The following is a 10,610-nucleotide window of genomic DNA, read 5'->3' as shown; positions in this document are numbered from 1 at the left end:
TAAATTTTTTTAAAAGATAAAATGGACCAAAAGACAAAAAAAAAGGGGGGGTCTTTTCTTGGTTTTTCTTGTTTTGTTTTCCTTTGTCTCCCCTCAGGTCTTCATATTTCTATTTTAGAGGATCAAAAATTACAAATAACTGGGTGTGGTGGTGCACGCCTGTAATTCCAGCAGCTCAGGAGGCTGAGGCAGGAAGATCGAGAGTTCAAAGCCAGCCTTAGCAAAAGCGAGGTGCTAAGCACCTCAGTGAGACCCTGTCTCGAAACAAAATACAAAATAGGGCTGGGGATGGGGCTCAGTGGTCAAGCACCCTGCGTTCAATCCCCAGTATCCCCCTCAAAAATACAAATATTCTTTTGGAAAATGACTGGATCTAACTGCAGACTATCACAGGAAAATGACTAGTCAGAGCAGCAGCCTACATGTTGTAATTTCAAAATTCCTTTACAAACATCTCCTCTAACCCGCTTTATGGTCTCAAATTCCTATTATGCATCCTTTTGAAGTAGACAACAAACCCTGGAGAGGATAATATTTCATTTCAAAATTTTCATGTTCAAAATCATCCATTGGTTCCCCAATGGCTACCAGATAAACTCTAAGTTCTTCAACTAGCCATTCAGAGCTCTCTGAGATGTGCTAACTCTGCCTACTCAGCATCATCCCCGTTAACCTCCTTCAGAAACTCACTGCTACCATTGGCCAGGACCAGGCACTTCCACGTTCTGAGCATGCCCAGTACATTCCTTCCCTTACATGCCCTCCACTCTGCTCAACCACGTGTCCTGGCCTACCCTAGCACTTGGCCTGTAGCACTTAATTCTACTTTGATTTTATAATTGGTTTTTATTTTATGTGTGTGTATATGTATATACACACCTGCATATGTGTGTGCATATGTATAATTTTAATCTCCCTGATTTAGTAAGACCTCTCCTTTGGAGTAACAGAGCCCTAATTTAGTCCTTCATTCATCCCACAAATATTTATTTCACACCTATCATGTGTCAGGTTTTAAGAGTTGGGGTTCCACAGAGAAAAAGGCAGGAAAAGACAATTCAAGCTCAATTAAGCAAAAAGCAGGGGAGAGAGAATGTATTGGCTCATGTAACTGAAAAGCTAAATTTGGTTTCAGCTACAACTGGATCTAAGGATGTCATCAGAAATTAATTACTCTCTCTTTCTCTCCTGCTTCTCCCCCAGAAAACATGTATCTTAATTCTGCTGTTGTCAGATGTGCTTTAGTCTCTGTCAGGATTCCTTCCCAGAGTGATAAACGACTGACCACGGTCAGCATTTTTCTTCAATCATCCTACAGTCAATAATGTCAAAGAGAAGAGTGCTTCCTTCCCAGGGAGAGGGTGCTTTAGGGATCTTCTGAGGGTATAGGGAGCCAGAGGTATTAAATTGGAGCTTCTTTGTGTATCTATCAGTCACTTTCATGTATATTAAGTCATTTCTAGTCATCCTTGTGCAGGAATGGCTTCCAGAAAAACTCCTGTCACCCACTGTGCTGAGTCAGTCAGCTCGACAGTGCAAAGACATTGGGCCAGAGTTCATTTGGTTGCATGAAAATGAGCAGCCCTGGAAGTACAGGAAGTGTGCAGGAGGCACAGAGATGAGGCCTGACACCTGCAGAGTCAGATGCCACGCCACAGAAAATTCTTGCAGTCATATATATGTAAAATTCCAAGCACAGAACTTGGCTTTGTTAATACCAATCATGCATATAACATATGTGCATATAACTGCATATAATTGGGTGCATGTTTATTAATTGTAACATGCATACAATTATGAAAGTATCACTGCATTGTTTTTCCTCCTTAATGAAGACAAATCCATCAAATGGATGAGGGCACAGATCTGGAGCATTCTAGAGTTCGGTGTGTGAAGTTGCATGTTTCACACATCCTAATGGTATCAAAATTCCTCTCATCCCGATGAATAAGGTAGGGAAAAAAAAAGTTGCAAAATTGCCAAAAAAAAAGAAAACGGAAAGAAAATGTCCTTGAGAAACAACATTTTTTTCACATACTTAATAATTGAAAAGTCGATGAATATTGTAAAAGAGTGATCTGGTTACATAATTATGTTTTTTTACCCACTGCTGCCTAGCAGATTACCCTGCATTAGGGCTACCATAACAAGTTACTGCAGACGGTGGCTTAGAGCAACAGAAACTTCATTCTCTTGCAGTTCTGGATGCCAGAAGTCTGAAACCAGGTGTTGCCTGGGACATGTTCTCTCTTGAGCGCTCCAAGGAAGATTTTCTAGTTGCCTCTTCCTAGTTTCTGGTGGCTCTGGACAACCCTGGGTGTTCCTGGGCTTACAGCAGCATGGCTCCAATGGCTGCCTCTGTTGTCTCATGACCACCCATGTCTGTCTTTTTTTTCCCATATTTTTTAGTTGGTGCATTCCAGTAGTACACAGTGGTGGGATTTGTTGTTGCATATTCACACATGCACACAATATAACAATAGAATTTGGCCAGTGTTCACCTGCATCTCTGTGTCTCTGTCTGTCCTCTCTTCTTAGGAGGACACCAGTTGAGGATGAAGGACACACTCTACTCTAGCAGCACCTCATTCTAACCTATTATCTCTTCAAAGATTCTGTTTCTAAATAAAGTCACGTTCTAAGGTTCTGGGCATCCATAAATTTCGAGGAGACACCATTCAATCAATTATGTAACCCTCAAACTTAGCATCCTAAAACGATGAATGTGCTTGGAGCCATCTTGGAGGCTGCCTGCTGCAGTAATGATGCAGCTCAATATTTCAAGGCAGCAATTTTTAACTGTACCTACATTGCTCCTTTGTATGCCTCAATTTCAGGTATTGCCTTTTACTCAGAATCACTGGTGGTTCTAAATTTTTAAAGTATTACAGAAGCATGACATAGAATTAACTACTAAAACAAAATGAAAAATACAGCATTTGCAAGAATACTAACTTTCTGTGGACCAAGACTGGATGTGTCTTCATGCTTTTTTATGCACTTAGACCAAGAAGAGAATCTGAACTGTTCCCACAGTTTCAAAAGTAGCAAAGCCAGTTGGTTATCCAGCAATACCCAGAGAAAGAACATACAAACGTGAGACATGGAGACAAGAATTAGGGCAAGTGATGGGACAGAAATCCAAGAGTTATTTCATATGAGGACAGGTGATTAACTGAGACTACCTGAACCCTAGGAGTGGGGTAAGGGACATTAAAACAGAAGTTGGTGCTCTATGCCAGCCCCGTATTGGTTTGTGTTTGTACAGCTGGTATTCTTGATATTACAGAGATGGCTTATTTTCTACTCAACTCTACATCTAGAACTCTGATGGGCTCAGCCACACAATGATGCAATGTGACTCCATCAGCCAGGGTTTTCCCTCACAGGCAAAGGAGAGGTACACTAATAGAACTTTAAAAATAAATGAAATAGGGCTGGGGTTGTGGCTCAGTGTTACGGCACTTGCCTGGCATGTGTGAGGCCCTGGGTTCAATTCTCAGCATCACATATAAATAAATAAATAAAATAAAGATCCATTGACAACTAATATATATATAATATATATATGTAAAAATATATGTATGTATATATAAATGTATATTTATATAAATAAATAAATGAAGTGTAGCCCTATTAAAGTAATAAAACATTAACCTTAACAATTCATAAAAAAAAAAAAAAAAAAAAAAAAAACAATTCATGAGCGACTTGGTTGGCGCACATTTTAAAGGGTGCAGTGGTAGGAAGCTGGTTAACAAATTATGAACAGTCGGGCTCAAGGGAAGCAGCTGCCAGGCTTCCACAGCTGCCCAGCTCTGCTTCGCTTGCCTCTGCATCCTCAGCATCTGCACCACTGCTCAGTGGCCTCAGAGCACCTTGCAGTTCTGCAGGTTGCTGTTCACAGTTCTTAGTGAAATGCAGCATGCTGCCCGGGACGTGATGTTCTGGGGAGATGCCGCTCCACTGTAATTTGCATTCCACCACTGTCCTCCCAAGCAAAGTTGACAATCATGCACCCGACATCAGTGAAACTGAATGTGGCAGCTGTCTTCATGGGCGCACTATGAAATGAGACGGAGAAGCCCTGATGGAATAGGGCCCAGCAGCCAGAGCTCTGCAGCAGGTCCTTGGCCTCAATGAGCCCTCAGCCATGACAGGCAGAAACTTTGATAAGGGTTATCTTGGAGCCTCTGTCCACAGCTGGCTTCTTGGCCTCCCGGGACCTTGTAGACCTTCCAGAGGGTGCTCCTCCCTCTCTCATTCCCACATTCCTCAACTAAAGTTAAGTGCTAACTTTTAATGGATGCCTAACACATGTCAAAAACCCCTTCTGAGCATTTTCTAGGTATATCTCACTTAAGAGATTACACCATGGTCAAGAGCATGGCATGACATGACTCATTCTGACTGGGATCAAATCCTATTCCACCTCTTCCTAGCTGTGTGACTTGGGATCAAAAACTTAATCTCTCTGTGCCTTAATCTTCAACTAATAATAGGACTTATGGGACTGTTGGGAGAAATTAAATGAGTTAATATGGAAAGAACACATACAACAGTGCCAGGAACATAACAAGAACAATTTAAGCATTGGCTAATCGCCTATCTGGATTGAAGGTGTTTTATGGTGAATTTGTCTTTTTATGATTTGGAGTTTTTCTCTTCGTGACATTTCAAGGAAGTAAAACTGACATTCTGCTCTTTATTCATTCTCATAAAATGTGAAGAATTTCCAAATAGAACCTTTTCGTGGAAGACTCATGACCTAAATGGAATTAGATAACTAAAAACTAAATATAGTTCGTACAGGTTATTTTGTTGGTTATGAATTTTAGAACACCAAATAATCCTATACAGCTGAGAATTATGACATCATCTATATTTCTCTACTTTGTATTATAATTAATGTTATCAATATTTTAGGTTCAAAAGTATTTACTTTTACATATGTAAATGCTTGTTTTTTCTGAAGTAATCCAGCTAATGTATTCTCTTGTGCATATTAATCTGTATCCTTTCAACTTTGTCTGAAAGTTCTTAGTAATTTTATATGTAATTGTTTCACAATTACTTTAACTATGGCTGAATTTTGCTCTTTCGATAATAAATATATGTTTATACTTCATTTGACTGAGAGATTTAACAAAACGAAGCCCATAAGCAGTTTTTTTTATTCCAAAGTACACCTAGAATAAAACTTACCTATATCTGAATATTCTGATATTCTGGTACTGCATTAACAGTGAATCCAGATAGCATAATGTGCTCATTTTATTGAAACTATTATTACACTGATTTCCCTATGGTGGTAAACTAAAGATTACCTAACCACTACTCACACTCAAGTTGAGAATGTCAGAATTGATTTCCAAGTAGGCACTCATCTCTCTGGGCTTTCAAAGACTCAGGCTGAATTGCATTTTGGGGCAAAATGCAGAAGTCAAAACCAAGTTTCAGTGCATCTCTGACATCATAGGACAGTAAGCAAACATGAAGAATGACAGTCTAGAAAACAAAGATACAGGGAAATGCCCATGATAGCATCAGAATCCCTAAGGAAACAAGATAATTATATGAACAGTGTGATCTAAACCGTATGAACTTTTTGGAATCTGAAGACTGGAAGCCACTGTAGCTAACTCCAGGGTAAAAGAAGTTTAGCTTAAGGATAAACATTGGACAATAAGTGTCAATGAAATCCAGAGCAGAAACTTAATGGAGCTAAAAGGGAGGAAGAAAAGGTAAGAAGAAGAGCTCAGTGTGCTGAAGTTCCCATTGTCCAGATAGGAAGGAAAATGCAGGCCCTTAAGTCGATAGGATGCAAAAGACCAATTTAAAGATATTCCTTAAAGATTTGACAAAGTAAATCAGAAGAACTAATAATAATTGTATTAAAATTTAGGAGGGGAAGAGGAATAGCAAAATACTTATATCTGATAAGAGAAATGAATAGATAACAACATCCTGCCCAGCATAGTGGCGCACGCCTGTAATCCCAGCAGCTGTGGAGGCTGAGGCAGGAGGATTGCGAGTTCAAAGCCAGCCTCAGCAACTTAGTGAGGCAGTAAGCAACTCAGTGAGATCCTGACTCTAAATAAAATATTTTTTTTTTTAAAAATGGCTGGGGATGTGACTCAGTGGTCAGTGATTAAGTGCCCCTGCATTCAATCCTTGGTACCAAAAAAAAAGATAACAACAACCTAAAATAACCGAACAAAAATTAGCAAGACAGGTGTATTATTTACAAATAGAAAAGTAACTACCAAAATTTCAAAAATGAAACAGCTGATTGTGTTAAGAGACATTCTTTCCTTAGGATGTTTATGTCTGTACAGAGGGTAAGGATGTTGGCTTGTGTGTAAATTAACTCTCTTAATATCATGCTAAGTGAAATAAGCTGAACCCCAAAAAAACCAGAGGCCGAAGGTTTTCTCTGATAAATGGATGCTGATCTATAGTGGGGAGCGGGTAGGGAAGAATGAAGGAATTTTGGAATATGCAGAGGGGAGTGAAGGGAGGGGTGGGGCCAGGGGGTGGGAAAGATGGTAGAATGAGACAGACATTATTACCCTATATAAAAAATTTTTTAATATATTTATCAGTCAACAAATAAAGTTATCAAGATCATAAAATAAATAAATTAATAAAAATAAATTAACTCTGCACTCCAGAATCCCTTGGGGTGAACGGAACTGGTCCGGGCTGGCGGAACCTGGCAGGTTTTGTCCATCCATGCCCCTGGTGTCCAAGGGCAGTTCTGCTGCCCGCATCTACCCAGCATGCTCCCTTCCATAGTGGTGTTAACTCTGTACTGGCAAAAGTGGGAAACTTCTATTTTTATTTAAAAATTACATCCTTCCCCCAAAGACAGTACAGCAAAATTGCTTCTCATTTACATTTAGTAATTCCCTCAGTCACATAAGTCATTATTCTACAAAATGTGCATTATTCTGTAAATGTGAGTGGCTTTAAAAACAAAGCTCTATTTCAAAAATATACTGTCCTTCCTTGCCACCTAAGTGAACCCCGATGAAGGTATATTAACATACTGACTAGTAATTTTTGCACATTAAAATTTTTCTATAGATTTAATACCATTTTCAGCTTTTGTTTAATGAATATTTAATTCAGAAAGCTACGAAATAATAGGTAATTATAGCTCTACAAGAACACATATTGACATGTAGTTTAAAAGACTGTGAAAGGTGCCTTGTGCTTGCAGTGAGTTTATAATTTAAACACAAAGAAAAATTTTAAGGTTGCCAATCAAATATTCATCAGAAGAAAGAACACCAGGAGGATCCCACTTCCTCAGGGCACATATGCAAAGGAGATACTAAAAATAACGCAGGCCAGGTTTGGCAGACCTCGCTTAGGCAAAATGCCAAACACATCCAAAAAGGGCTGGTGAAGAGGGAAAGTTGCCCTAATTGGAAAGAAAGGCAACAGCAATCTATGGGGCAGGTTTGGAAAAGATGGTAGGGATGGTAGACAAAAGGCATCGGAGGCAGGAGCAATCGGTCAAGTTCAAGAAGTTTGAATTTGTGCCCTTACACTTTCTTTTATTGTCTTTTTATTATTTGAGTTGTCTTTCAATACCTTCAACACTGACTCACAAAGAACCCAGATCCCTTCCACTTTCCAGAAGGAATTCATCCAATTGTAGGGAATTCATGGGTTATCCCTCATCAAGGTGGGGATGGGGGTTTATATTTCAAAAGAAGAACGGTTGAGGAAAGTGAAGCTTAGCCCATGCAATGCACAATCGATTTTAAAATATGCACACCCTGTTGCACCCAGGGGTAAGCAACTTCTCTGATCGGTGGTTTGGCCAGATTTTAAAAAGACAATATTAGCATCTTTCTAGCAACCTGCCCCTTGCCTTGAAGAAGAACTCTGTAGGCCATTAGATCTCAAATTTTAACAGGGCCAAGAATTTTCTGCAATTCTATACCCAACAGTTCCATTCCCTGAAATTCTACAATTTTGATTCGGTTCCAGAAAGCTGCATTTTTAACCAGCATTATAAGCAATTTTGACATAACCCATCCCCTGACCCACATTCGAGAATCACTGCATTGCCCTGGGAGACAAAAGGGTTAGAGAGACCTTCACTTCTCCGTACTGCAGGGAAACCCACCAGCTTGATGAAGAAAAGAGTTCATCTGACTTGCATTCTGTCCTTCTGTTCTCAGTCATGAATTGCACCTCAAGGGCCTTTGTCTTTTCATTCCCAAGCATGGGCAACTAGTCAACCCTCCCCTTGGCAACTCCTTCTAACACTCACTCCGAAAAGCACCTGTACTTTCTGGAGAACTTAGATGGAAATTAGCCCCAAACCCTGTTGCTCCAGCCCCTGCAAACTAAGCTGTGCAAAGCTCCTGGGCTCCAGGCTTCTATTTCTAATTTTCCAGTTTGTTCTTTGTTGGTTGACTGCAGTTGGCAGCTGGATTCCATCTATTTCTTACTTACCTGATAAAGTAAAATAATTCCCCTTGACTCATTAATGCCCATCCCCCCACCAAGCAAATAGAGTGAACCCAATTAGAGTAAAAACAATTCCTTGGAGCCAGAAAAGATGGGGAAGTCTTCTTCCAGTTCTGGATTCTTGAAATATTACTGAAAAAAAAAAAATCCTCAACCTGCTTTCTGTGTGTGTGTGTGTGTGTGTGTGTGTGTGTGTGTGTGTGTGTTTCTGGGGATGGAACCCGTGGCCTCACTCATAATAGGCAAGTATTCTACCACTGAGCTACATCCCTAGTCCCTCAATCTGCTTTTTTCTCAAAAGCCCATCCCAACTAATGTAACATTACTTGACATCAACATGACAGTGAGCACAGCACACATCCTGAGCTTGTGTTGGGATCCTTGGCAATCAAAGGTCATTCAAGTAGCATAGAACACACAGGCATTGGTGAGCGAGTGGGTGCTTTCCCAGATTACATTCCTAGGATGTTAACCAGTGTTCTGCAAAATTGATGGTTTCCAATTTCAAAGAAATTTGGGGAATTTTGCTGTAATTTGAGCAGAGCAAATTCTCTGTGTGTATCTCTCTGTCTCTCTGTGTCACACACACGCATGCAGACACACACACACACACACACACACACACACACACACGCAATAGAGGAAGCTAGGTTGCCTTTAATGCCCTGAGTCGTGCCCTGAATCCTCTTTTAGTCTGTTGCATTTCCAGGACCTTGAACAAAATCTGTCCAGCAGTAAGCACTAAATAAATACTTGTTAAATGAATAAATGAGCAGTGAGCAAATAAGGAAACAACTAGATGGTAAGATTTTAAAAACCTAGGACAGACTCATACCCTTCACTCCAAATTCTTTCTCTTGCTGGCTAATGTTAAAACTTCAGTAGAATTTAAATCCTTTGGCCACTGACAAGGTGACAGAGAACTTAAGAGTGATGCTGGTCATTGTGAAGCATCTGGACTAGAAATAATTTTATTATTAGAAACTGAATGCTATGTGTGATGTTGGTAACAACTGAAAAATAAGGATGTACTATGGTAAGACAAAGTAAGGCCACCTGAGTAGAGGCTCCTAGAGAATTCTTTGAATCAAAAGCAAGATGGCAGCCACACTAGAAAGGAGCAAGAGTCTGGGCAACTTTGAAGATGCTTTCCTATGGCACATGCCTCAGGTAGAGTCTTGGCTAGACAACCAGATTCCATTATGACTTCCAAAGATCTCAAGGTGAACTCATCATAGCACTACCGAGTTGAATGGTCACTCCAGGAACTTAATGTCCAAAGCATGAGATACACAGGAACACTGAACATGGGGCAAGCACAACTCATGGTTTCATAGTCTGTATGAAAAGGTATTTAAATGCCAAAAGCTGTGAGTGAGGTGAATAGACTTCACAACAGAGTGCTCAGGTATCTACATGATGTCTGACACCCATGTTATATAGTCAGCCCTCCACATCTGTGGCTTGTGTATCTATGAAAGGAATCAACCAAGGTCGGAAAACATCTTTTTAATTATCTGTCCTGAGCATGTACAGACTTTTTTTCATATCATTATTCCCTAAACAATAAAGTATAACTACTGTTTCTATTACATAATATTGTGTTCAGTATAAGTGATCTAGTGATGGTTTAAAGTATATGGGAGAATGTGCATAGGTTATATGCAAATACTAAGGAAATAGTATCTGAGGATTTGGATATCTGTGGGAGATCTTGTCTCAAGCAGACATTGAGGAACAACTGTACAGTTTTTTCTGTTAATTAAATCTCAATTTTGAGGAAAAAGTATTGGTCTTGTGTTTCAACTATTCCCAGGAGTGTTGAATAAGAAATCATATGCCATGCTCAATATTCCAGGAAATTATACAGGAGAGTTCATGAAGGATTGCAAAGATTGTGATTCTGCATTTTAATATCCATTTTCTATTTGTTCAAAGGTTTTGTCAACTGCTAAAACTCATTAGCCATCAAGAGGCATCAGATATCAAATGACTAAGAAATTTGACAGGGTAGGACAAATACAGCCTGCAGGTAGGAATTATGCTAGGACTGGAATTCTGGCCCCGGCACAAGATTGGGTCAGGAAAGGACTGGAACAATGCCTTAGAGTGTCTCTCAC

This window comes from Sciurus carolinensis, chromosome 12, assembly GCF_902686445.1.
Source record: "Sciurus carolinensis chromosome 12, mSciCar1.2, whole genome shotgun sequence".
Taxonomy (NCBI): Eukaryota; Metazoa; Chordata; class Mammalia; order Rodentia; family Sciuridae; genus Sciurus; species Sciurus carolinensis.
This window is presented reverse-complemented; position numbering follows the sequence as displayed.